We start from the raw sequence: 12709 nt of genomic DNA, 5'->3' as shown, positions 1-12709 counted from the left end.
TTAATCAGAACAAATCATGTGTAAGAGCCAGCTTTCACCATCAGCATGGGGGAGCAAGGAAAATGAGTGGCAGAAAGATTTTGAAAATTATTAGACTAAAGATGTTCATGGAGTTTCACAGTCTCCCCATGGTCAGTGGGAAGAGGAAGAGAGAGGTGGTGTCACCTGCTACTGATCTCCTAGAATAGTTGGTCACCTTCAGTGGTATTAGTAGTTAAGTTAAATGGACAATGTCCATTATCTTTTCATCCTAATTATCAGACCACAACCACTATTCTCTATCAATATATTTCTTAATATTTACTTGCAAGGCCCATCAAAACAAGTATTTCAATGCCTAACTACTTATCACCTAAAAGGACTATATTACATGACAGACTTATCTAGATAGGTAGAAGTTTAATTATTGGAAGCAGTTTAGAATTTTAATTTATAATCATAAAATAAAATAAAAATATTGCTCTATATGATCATGGTATTATACCCAATAAAGTATTAGACTGTGGATTTAAAATGCATTATGACATAATAATTGAATGAATGTTAACACATATTCACACACAGAGATCAAAGCAAGTTTGTTAGCATGTTTCCACTATTTTCAGAATTCATATGCAATTGAATTTCACCTTATTATGAATAAACTTCTGTTCATTCAAAAAATGAAAATAAAACAAAAACTTACTAAAATATATAATCTATCTATTAAAATTAGTTGCCTGATTTGTACCATTCCTGATACGTGGCAGCTGCGAAGGGCTCTAATACCGTTTTAGCTCCCAAAGAGTTTTCCATAGGTAAGAGACATTATTCAGCTCTAAGTTAAAAAGGTTTACACCTTGTTAGAAAGTTGTCAGAAATTCCCAGTAATTTGACCTAAAGAAATCTGTTTAATGGACTTTGTTTATAGATGATGGGGTTTCTGGAGCAATATATACAAATTTTTGGCCGATTTTGATAATGATGATATGTGCATGTATATAAACTATTCTCATAAAATGGTAATAGTCTGCTAGAAAAGTGAGAAGGAAACCATATTTTGTGCTAAAAAGCTATTCCTTGCAAATGATTCTATTCTTCAAGTGTTAGCAAAATATGAGTAGATACAAACCATATAAATGATCAACTCATGGTAATTCTTTTTGATGGGGGAATTTGTGGAAGAGACTGATGATTTATCAGAAGATTTTTTTTATAGAATGTCCTATACACAGATCTGATAGGTTATATCCATATATATATATAACATACAACCATACAAAAGGAGAAGAACATTACTATTTAGTCTGATGATGAACCTAAGTGGAATTGCTTTTTTTTTTTTTCCTAAAATTGTCCCTGGTTTTTGGAAAGCACTTAAATATTTTGATAAAAATGGCTTTCTGATAGTCTTTTGCTAAAATGGAAGAATACAGGTAATATGAATGAGTACTTCTCATATGAATGAGTAATATGAATGAGCTCTTCTACTACCATGTTCCACTACCACATTCCTTGCCACAAAATGACTTAACAATTTTACAAATAGGCACTGTATTCCCCTGGCCTAGTGTCTTTGTTCCACGTTTTTTCTTCCCCCCTTTGTGATACCTATTTCTCTAAGAACAAGTGACACCCAAGCAAAGGGGCTAGTTTTGGAAAAATAAATGAATTTTGGGTAATTATTTTAACATCAGGAATGGAGTCTTCCAAAAAAGGCACTTCCAAGTTTCCCTCTCTTAAGAATGTGGTGTGGGCTGACTTTGCTTGCCACGTATCTGCTATTTCCTTAGGAGAATGTTGTGTAAACTTTGGAGCTAACCAACTGTGTGAGGCCAATATTTTCACCATATCCACGAAGAAGCAGCAAAGAGCTGAAGACCTGTAATAATAAACATCTGAAATAAATACATATCAAAGATAAAGTAACAGAGTATCAGTGAATTTTAATGACTCCACAGGTTCATCCAGCTAGGGATTGGGGCTAGGATTAGAAAGCTGGTTTAGGCTGTCTGTGTTTCATCCTTCCTGCTTATTATAATGGGGACCTCTACAGTTGCATTTATGGACTTTTGCCTGATTAAAGCAGTTCTGTTGACCAGTTTCCTTTAACAGAGTATAGCTCTCATGAAGACAAGTGGTAGATCTTGCTCTTCTTTATATGCACAGTGTTTATATGCACAAGGTTCATTGCTTAAAGACCTGGGTTTCATTACTGGATTTCCCACTTGAGCAAGTTATTTAACCTCTCTAAGACTCAGTTTATCCTTTTGAGTTTCTACATCTGAAGCCTTTGTGGTAATCACAAAAATCATGCTCAATGCCTTGCAAGATGCCCGGTATACCGCAGTGCTCCATGAGGTGTTGTTATATCATGATCAATAGCATTTAAAAAGTGTTCTGATTATACAGGTGCTCAGTAACTATATTCAGTATTAATACAAAACTAAATTAAATGTAAGACTAGAGACAGGAGGATGGCAAAGTATATTCCACGGTCCAAACCTGGCCAGCTGCCTGTCTTTGTACTGCCGGCAAGCTAAGTATTATTTTCACATTTGAAGGGATTATAAAAAACAAACAAAACAAAAACAAAGAATACATGACAGAGATTGTATATGAGTCAGAACACCTAAAATATTTATTATCTGGTTCTTTACAGAAAGAGTTTGACAATCGCTGCTATAAATAATCTAGAGAACATGACTTCATGGGGAGGGTATGTGCTATGGTGAGTGCTGTGAAATGGATAATCGTGAAGATTCATAGACCTGTATCCTTGGGGCAAATAATATATTATATGTTAATACAAATAATTTTTTAAAAATGTAAGAATATCTTTTGAAAAAATAAGTCTTAGAAAATTATCTTGATGAGTTTGGTATGAACTGGTGCATTTCTAAAATTTATAAAGACTACTAACCACTTATATAGCTTTAGCAAAGCTAAAGCTTCCTTTCCTGTAGTTTCTCCCCTCTGAAATTTATCCTTCATATCAAGGTCATACTAATCATTCAACAGCACCATTTTTATCATATCACCCCATTTCTCAAAAATACATACATAAATACATACATAATGAAAGTAAAGAATCAAGTTCAAATCCTTCTACCAAATATTCAAGGTCAAACTGTTCTTCATTTCTGAAATTTATCGCCCACTTTTTTAGTAAATACATATGTTATTCCAGCTATACCGTACTCCTGATAATACTCTATGTATTCACATATATAGCGGTTTTAATACATTATACTCTTTAAAAATTTTGACACTCTTCTGTTTAAAGAGTGGAGCCTTATCCCCCTCCGTGTGGGCCAGGCTGTGGACTTGCTTCTAATGAAAAAGAGTGGTAGAATTGGTGCTATATTGCTTCCAAGTTGTCATAAAAAGTTAACTTCGTCCTGGCTCTTTTTTGTACACATCACTCTGAGGAAAGCCAAGCATCATATCTTCAACATACCAGGAAAAGCCCACACACAGAGTATTTGGTACAAGGTAAAAGATCAGCAAATAGCCTGTTAATATTTTAATCATTTACATTATTGTTTAGAATAAGGTTACCAGTAGGCAGACATGATAAAAATCAGCTGGATAATTCAGATTTTTAAGTGTACTTCTTCCACTCTGAATTGGAATATTTTTGTGTTCTCAAAAGGCCTTTAAATCACCTAATGAAGAATGATTGTGTTATAGACCTAATTGAAAGATACTGTTGGCTGGCCACCAGAACTCTTTACTCATTATATAGTAGAAAATTTGTAACTTGTATTTGGCTGCCCAGTTAGGGACAGAATTTTCCAGTGCACCTTGAAAAGCTGCAACGATATATTATGTTCTTGTCAATGAAATGTAGCTGAAATAAGTGTTCCAGTTACATCTCACTTGCTCAAGAGGAAATCTTTGACTCTAAACTCCTTGGTTTCCAGAGTGGTAATACTCTAAGTGACTTAGGAAAGAACGTGTTAAAGTTGGCAGAGCTACCATCATCTTATTGCTGATCAGCTAAATTTGTGTCTGAATTGTTCAACAGGTAAGAAATAAATTCCTTCTTACTTCTTACTTGAGTCCTTGGAGTTTTGGTTCTCTGTCTTTGACACAGTTATTAATGGTTCCTTAATAAACCCTATGTTGGTTCAATAAACCTTACATAAATGTTGGTGATTCCAGTGGCCCCTAAGTGACAAAACTGAGAGTTACTAGATGTTTCATAATGTTAATTAAAGGAAAACATTGAAATTGACTTAAGTTTCATGCATAGCCACATATTTGTAAGTAAATAAACTTGAGGTAAAATTATTTTGAATGTTCATGAAGCCAATCAAGAGTGCACATGAATTAGAAGTATTTAAATCTTTAATTAAAAATATGGTGTGTATCAATATTGTCATGCACTTAGATATGTGATTATAAAAAATGAGTTTTATAATATCTGAGGTTATTAATGACATGTGTCCATTCCCTAATAAATCCTATTTATGTAATGTTATGCCATATGTTAGAAAGAACTTGAATAAAGACATGGAGCCAAATGAGAAAAAATTAAATACTAATTTCTCAATATACAGTCTGTCTGGGCAGATCAAATACCTCCTTTGTAACTTTGCTACATCTTTTGTACATGGATGTACCTCAGTGTTGTTATGAGGATTACATGGGATAACATACAAATGAACTTTCACTCTAACTCATATATTCATGCTATATGTATGCACAGTTTCTCAAAAAAATTTCATACATACACATATATATGCATATAAACATACACATAATCTTCACTAAAAAATTATAGCAATGTTCTATTTTATGTGCCAAGGAAAATGGGTTATTTAATTACTCAACAAATGTTACTGATTTTTTTATTTGCCATGGTATAGTCATCATTTTAATATTTCCAAAAGTAAGTCAGTGTTAAGCCAGTTAAGGGAGAGATTCATAAACAAATGTTGGATGAAAGGTTTTTTTTTGTTTGTTTGTTTTGTTTTTTGTTTTTTTTTTTACTGATGATTTCTTGCTGTTCTTAAAGAAATGGCATTAAGAGATACTATCATATTTAGGCCATTAGAAAACCATAAGGGACTCTTAACTACAGGAAACAAACTGACGGTTGCTGGAAGGGAAGTGGGTGGGGGCATGGCGTAACTGGGTGATGAGCATTAAAGAGGGCATGTGATGTAATGAGCACTGGGTATTATATCCAAATGATGAATCATTGAACTCTACCTCTGAAACAATACACTACATGCTAATTAATTGAGTTTAAATTAAAAAAAGAGAGAGGGCCATCAGTTATCTTTAAAAGTGGTTTTTGTTTTGTTTTATTTTGTTTTTAGAATGACATGATTTGAAAATAAATTGCAAAGTATTAAAAAGTTAATCACTGATAAAGACATGGAAATAAAATACATAGGTCTCCTCCCATCCCCAATTCTTTGGTGTACAAAGAAAAAGAATGAGGAATAGTATGTTCAACTAGAAAAAGGATCTGGACAAGAGGAGGCTTTAGAGAGAACACAGATGGTCATTTTTTACAGAAAAAGAGGGTATCAAGAAGGGCATTGCAAAAACTAAAGATACAGTGATACAGATAATGCATAGAGTGAGAAAAACTGAGGGGAAAAGGCGGGGGGAGAGAATGTTTCTAGAATATGGGAAGCACAAGTTCAAAATTAACTTTTAATACCTTTATTGAGGTACAAATCCAAGATTAATCTTGAAAGACAACAAAGTTTTGTTTTTTTTCCCCTCAAAGACAAAAACAGTGAGTATATTTAAAAAATGCATAACACTTTTGAGATAGGAATGTTCAAGATGAGTGATATTAAAGTTAAGAACTTGAAAGAGGTTGGGGAAGGGACTGAGTGTTAAAGAAATGCATAGAGAAAGAAACATATCACTTTTACTGGAAAATTAGCTTAAAGCATATGCCCTGTTATAAAAAAGTAAGTGATGAGGCTAAGAGAGTAGGTCTTAAAAATTCTCATCATAAGACAAAAAAAAAAAAAAAGTAACTGTATAAGGTGATGGATTTTAACTAAATTTACTATATCATTTTGCAGAATATATATGTATCATTATGTTGTACACCTTGAAGTTGGGGAATATTATAACAACTCTATCTCAGTAAAACTGGGGGGTGGAGAAAGTGGTAAAGGAAAACAGCTCAATTTAAAGCAAGATGTTAATGAACAAATGGTTCAAATTCATCCCTGTCACTTACAAGCTGCCAGAAGATACCACAGAACAACTAACTGTAGATATGGCAAAGTGAGTTTATTATTACTAACACAGATCACTACGTTGACAGAGACTTAGGAATGTCTCAGTAGAAAGGCCAGTCGCAAGATATTTATGTGGTTTGGAGATCTGGTTTAAGGTGGGTCTTCCCACAGAGGGGCTAACTTCATCTTGGGCAAGGATTCTGATGTAATAATTTAGGGCTGACAGATGAAGCAAGGGAGGGTTTTGAGGTGAGAGATCAAAGAAACTTGGAAAATAATCAATTGTTCGATGCTATTGAAAAGTTATATAGCCTGTTGGTCACTTTTTATAGTTTTATAGGAAGTTCCTGAAAAAAACAAACAATTTTTTTCAGAGCTTTTACCTTTCTGAGCAAGAGTTTCCTTGAATAATAAAGCCAACTTGATGAAGACAATGGAATTATAAACTTTTGTTTGTGAGCACAGTAAACTGTGTGGGTATAGAGGTTTCTCTGCTCCATTTAGTTCTTTTTTACATAGAACTAGAAATGTTTCACATATAGAGCAAGAATTCCTTTCCTAGTATGGACAATGATGGCAAAATATAGACAGTTCAATGCTAATCAACGAAGTTTTAGTAAAAAATATTAGAAATCTTCAAAACACATTACGTTCTAATAATCCATCAATGTAGTCATTTTGCTATAAAAATACGAATATTTATTTCTAATGATTTAAAGAATTCTTTTTTATTTTATTTGAATTTTGCTATTTTCTTCATCCTTGAGATCTCAAGGATGCTCTTTCTTTACATTTTTATTACATTCAGTTTGTGAATATAACTAATGAATGTAGCAAATATGGTATATATTGCTAAGTAATTGTTATTAGAACATTTGAGATGAGGGGCTCCTGGGTGGCTCAGTGGGTTAAAGCCTCTGCCTTCGGCTCAGGTCATGATCCCAGGGTCCTGGGATCAAGCCCCGCATTGGGCTCTCTGCTCCACAGGGAGCCTGCTTCCTCCTGCTTCTCTCTCTGCCTAGTTGTGATTTCTCTCTGTCAAATAAATAAAATATTAAAAAAAAAATTTGAGATGAAAAGTGTTATAATTAGTAACAAAATGGTGATATTTATCTTCCTTATAATAACTATATATCAAGAATGATGTGTGGAAAATGAATTTAGATTCTGAAATATTTATTAATACATGCTATTAGTTAATATTAGAAAATAATAGAATTCAAATTAAAATTTGAAAACAACAATGCCATAAAATATAAATAAATTTCATAGTTTATCCAGCTGATGGGAAAAAAAAAGGAAAAGAAAAGCAAACAGTGTCAAGGAAGACTCTTCCCCAGGAGGAATCATAGGGATTACTGGGACCTAAGACAAGCAGCTCTGAGTAAAGCCAACAAGAACTGAATCCCAATTAGAGAAGCATTCTAGTCTTCACTGTTTGAATATTCAAATCTTCCATTAGTTTGCCAGCAGCACTTCATTTTTAACGTATCTTCAGGACTTCATTAAATGACTCCAAATTTTTTTTCCCAAGGTTTAAAACATTTACACTGTGAATATATCATTTTACTTATTTATGGAGTTAAAGAGATTAGTTAATGATGTCTCCTAAAGCAGAGAAAAGGGAGAAGAAATGGGAAAGAAATCATGAAAGACAAATGATTAAGTAATGTAGGTTGTTTTCTATTAAATCTTCAAGTCAGGATGAAATACACAGTGCTTGCTATTGTTTTAAAAGGCAGTGGAAATGGAGAAAGCATAATAATGGTGTAATTATAAATCTTTGAAGTTCTTCAGTTTCTAAAAGCATTAAATCTCTTAATGTAGTGAGATTGTACAATTCAGCTCAAGACAAATATATTAGCATTGTTTCTTTCACAATAGTATAATTTAAAACAACATCTATAAATGAAAAATATACACTTTGCCCTTGGTTATTTATTTATTGGTATCCCTTTGTCCTTGGTTAATTAAACAGAAAGTAGGATTAATTTGTGAGGGCTCTACCCACATAGTGGGGTCTTCCTTGACCATGATGTTTAACATACAGTCTCCCCTTTAAAAAAAATAAAATGACATAAAATAAAATACAGCCTTCCCTTCTAAACACAAACACACAGACATACACACACACATTTCTGCTTTTTCTGTACAGCATTCATGACTATCTGGCATATCTGTTATTTTAAAATATTTGTTATTATTTATTTGGTTAAGTTTTGCTCCCTCCTACCCCCACCCTAGAATGGTCAGCTTCATAATCACAGAAACATTGTTTTATGCTGCTTTATTCCCACAGGTCCAGTCAGTGTCTACCAAGTAGTAGGTAATAGTATATATATATATATATATATACGCACACTTTTTCTTTTTTTGTAATCATTAATATTAATTATGAGAATGGAGGGAAAATAAGAAAGGGCTGGAAGCAAAAAATGAAAGAAATTATGAAGGATTAATTGGGCAGCACCGCAACATGGAAGAAGGTCATCATTAGTTTTCTAAACCTTCCTGGAAGTGATTTTCTGTTTCATTTTTATCTCACCATGCTGATAAGGAAAGAGGGTCTAAGACTAGATCCCTTCTGGAAGGAGCCTGCATCCTCACTTTTCCTTGGCATGTTTTCCCTTGTACTCTCATTACACTAGGATAATTTATAATGAGGGTTGTGATAGTTAATTCCATGTGTCAACATGACTGGGCCACCAGGTGCCCAGATGTTTAGTTAAACATTATTCTGGGGTCTGTGAGTTTGTTTCCTAATGCCTGTAATATTGAAATTTGAGGTCTTAGCAAATCAGATTGCCTTCACCCATGTAGGAGGCCTTATCCAATTCACTGAAGGTTTGTATGAAAGAAAAAGGCAGAATAACAGAATTTACTTTCTGTCTGATTGTCTTATATCTGGGACATAACTCTTCTCTTGCCTTTGGACTCAGATGAGAACTTACGTCGTTAGCTTTCCTGGGTCTCCAGCCTGCTGACTAGAGATCCTGGGACTTCTCAGCCTCGACAACTGCATGTACCAAATCTTTATAATAAATTTCTAACTAACACAAAGTCTTCAGATATAAGAGGCCAAGGACACTGAAGCTTGACTTCAGTGCTGAAGTGTTCTTTTCTTAGTCTTACCTACACACACACACACACACACACACACACACCCCACACACACACCCCCCACACACACAAAATGGTCCAAAGTAGGGTCTCTGTTGGTCTCTGGACAAAGCTTCATAGCACTAAGGAAATTACTTATATAAAAGTCACCAATGATTGTGCCATTTGCAAAATCCATCAGACAATTTTCAGGCCTGGAATTATGTGATATCTCATCAGTACTCAAGAAAGATGAGCTTGTTTTCATCTAAACTCTTAGTCATTTTGACTTCCATGACCACCATTCTCTGCTGTTTTATTTCTGAAGTCCACTAGTGTTTTTCCTCTCTGAACTTATTGATGTTTACTACTTTATCAAGACTATAAATCAATGGAAGATGTACTTTTTGTAAACACTAAAACTATTAAAATATTTGATCAGTCTTTCATGGTGTTTTCTAACAAATTTTAAATATTATAAATTCTCTACAAAAATAAAATGAAAAAATGAGATGAAAACAAAATGACAGTATTTTTAAATGTTGTTTAGTTGTAAAGACTTTATATTAATCATTAGCAAATCAGGAAAATATACATTTTGCACAAGATGCATTGTTAATGATAAAGAAAATGACTCTATATTACAAACAGCTATCTTGAAAATTCTTGTTTTCAAAATGGGGGAAAAAAGCTTTTGATTGGATCTGTTTATTGTTTTCATCCCATGAAGTGCCAGTGAAGTAGACTGATTAGTTTTTAGAAATATTCTACTATAACATTTTCTTGTTATTTCTTGCACCTGCATTATTATTTTTATATATAGCCTTAAATTTCTTTTCATTAATATGTTAAAACTCTGTCTTTTTAGCAAGAGATAGGTCAATTAAAACTAGACAATACGAGGATGTGGAGAAAGGGGAACCCTCTTACACTGTTGGTGGGAATGCAAGTTAGTGCAGCCACTTTGGAGAACAGTGAAGAATAGACCTTCCCTATGACCCTGCAATTGCACTGCTGGGTATTTACCCCAAAGATACAGATGTAGTGAAAAGAAGGGCCATCTGTACCCCAATGTTTATTGCAGCAATGGCTACGGTCGCCAAACTGTGGAAAGAACCAAGATGCCCTTCAACGGATGAATGGATAAGGAAAATGTGGTCCATATACACAATGGAGTATTATGCCTCCATCAGAAAGGATGAATACCCAACTTTTGTAGCAACATGGACGGGACTGGAAGAAATTATGCTGAGCGAAATAAGTTAAGCAGAGAGAGTCAAGTACCATATGGTCTCACTTATTTGTGGAGCATAACAAATAACATGGAGGACATGGGGAGATGGAGAGGAGAGGGAGTTGAGGGAAACTGGAAGGGGAGATGAACCATGAGAGACTATGGACTCTGAAAAACAACCAGAGGGTTTTGAAGGGGTGGGGGGGGGGGGTGGGAGGTTGAGGAACCAGGTGGTGGGTAATAGGGAGGGCACGTACTGCATGGAGCACTGGGTGTGATGCCAAAACAATAAACACTGTTATGCTGCAAATAAACAAATTAAAAAAAAAAACAAAAAAACTAAACAATACAATATTTAAACCTACTTTTGATATTTGGCTTTATTTATTTGATTAAAGTTTGCTCCCAATCACTCACTCCCACACTAGAATGTTCAAGTTCACCACTTTTTAACTTAACCAGGAAGAGGTAATCTGATGAGTATTGCAAATTACTGGTAGTGAACAAATGAAATATCGCTCTCAACACCTGTGTATCCTTTAATTTCCATTCGTCCCTAAAGATGAAAATCATGATCAAAATATTGGTAATAATAAAAAATGACATGATAAAAAGAGGAAGAAGAAGAGGGAACAAAAAGCTCAGAAGCTACTATATTTTGGAGTGTATGTGTGCCAGGAATTTTTCTAGACAGTTTACATATATTAACCCATTTATTCTTCACTGAGACCCCATGAAGCAGGTGATATTACAATTCCCTTTTCATCGATGAAAAATACATGGAGCACAATGATCGGTAGAGCTGGGATTCAAATGCAGGAGGCCAGGCTCTAGAGCCCTTATTTCTAACCACCAGATAGAGTAGCTCTCATATTTAGATTGTTTGGGATGTGGGGACCTCTAACATGAAACTCAACAAGGGTGCCAGTGATGATCTCTTTGTAATTACTATCAGAGTGTATTTCTTTACTTGTTAACGTAGAAGCAAAAATACATGAGTTCTAATATAATCTTCCTGAACCCCAATGAATAGAACTTGACATGTTCTTGTTTGTTGTTAGCTCCTAAATTTAGAGATTATTTTTCTAATTATAATATTTCTCAAAGCTTATGTCTGACCTCTTTCCTAACTCAGGCTAGATTCAGTATTTCTCAGAATGAGGTTCAAGATTATGTGCATCCAACTAACCTGAAATGTTTTTTAAAAATAAAGATCCCTGAACTGTGCCTCTACCTGTACTGAATCAAAATTTCTAGACCGGGAAATGGGAATGTACATCTTAATCAAAAGCTTTTCATGTCGCACTCAATTTCAGATGCCTTGTTACAGACATCTTGTCAATTCCTAAGGTTTAACAAAGAGGAGAATTCAACCTCATAACGTTGTAATTGAGCCTTACAATAATCAACAATTTACAACAACATTGTAATTTTAAAAACAGTTACGTTTGTCATTATATAATATGTAATCCCTGAACATAATTGTAGTTTGGCAAAAAATGTAGTTCTGAAAAAAAGTAATGATATTAATAATCTGCATGCCATTTTTTAATCAACATATATTAGCTTGTACAGATCACCAATACATTTTCTAATTTTCATCATCCAGTTCATAATTGTTTCTGCACTTTTTTCAGGAATTAATATTGAGTTTACTCCCAGGCAGAATTTACGCTCTCTTAATATTCAGATGAGAAATAGGTCATCTTTTGTCCTTTGTCACCTTTGATAACATTTAAGGTCTCTCAGGGATAGTGGCTCAAGAATTCTGCAAATTCTTTCATTATTATGAGATGTAATTTATCTAGGTGTAGAGACTAAAACTAAGCTAAAGGAGATATAGTGATCCTTGGATAAGGATTAGAATGATTATGAGTCAGAAACAAACCCTGGATGAGCAATTCACTCTAATTCTTTATTTTGTATCACTATTGGTCATTCAAGATGTTAAGTGATAAGCAGGCTGGGCCAGCTAAACTACCAAGAGAAAAGCACTTTATTTTTCTCCAAGTAGTGGGCACATTGTCCTATTTTATTTTATTTTTTAAAATATTTTATTTATTTATTTGACAGACATAGATCACAAGTAGGCAGAGAGCTGGGCTGGGAAGCAGGCTCCCTGCTGAGCAGAAATCCTAATGCAGGGCTTCATCCCAATGTGGGCTCCATCCCAATGCGG

General features: G+C 34.1%; 1 protein-coding gene across 48 annotated transcripts in view; it reads right to left on the bottom strand.

Annotated features, from left to right (window-relative positions):
* PTPRD (protein tyrosine phosphatase receptor type D) overlaps positions 1-12709 on the bottom strand; it is a 2308694-nt gene that overhangs the window by 2097227 nt on the left and 198758 nt on the right. The gene's annotated exons all lie outside the window — the stretch shown is intronic.

Source organism: Meles meles, chromosome 11 (genome assembly GCF_922984935.1).
Source record: "Meles meles chromosome 11, mMelMel3.1 paternal haplotype, whole genome shotgun sequence".
Taxonomy (NCBI): Eukaryota; Metazoa; Chordata; class Mammalia; order Carnivora; family Mustelidae; genus Meles; species Meles meles.
This window is presented reverse-complemented; position numbering and strand designations above follow the sequence as displayed.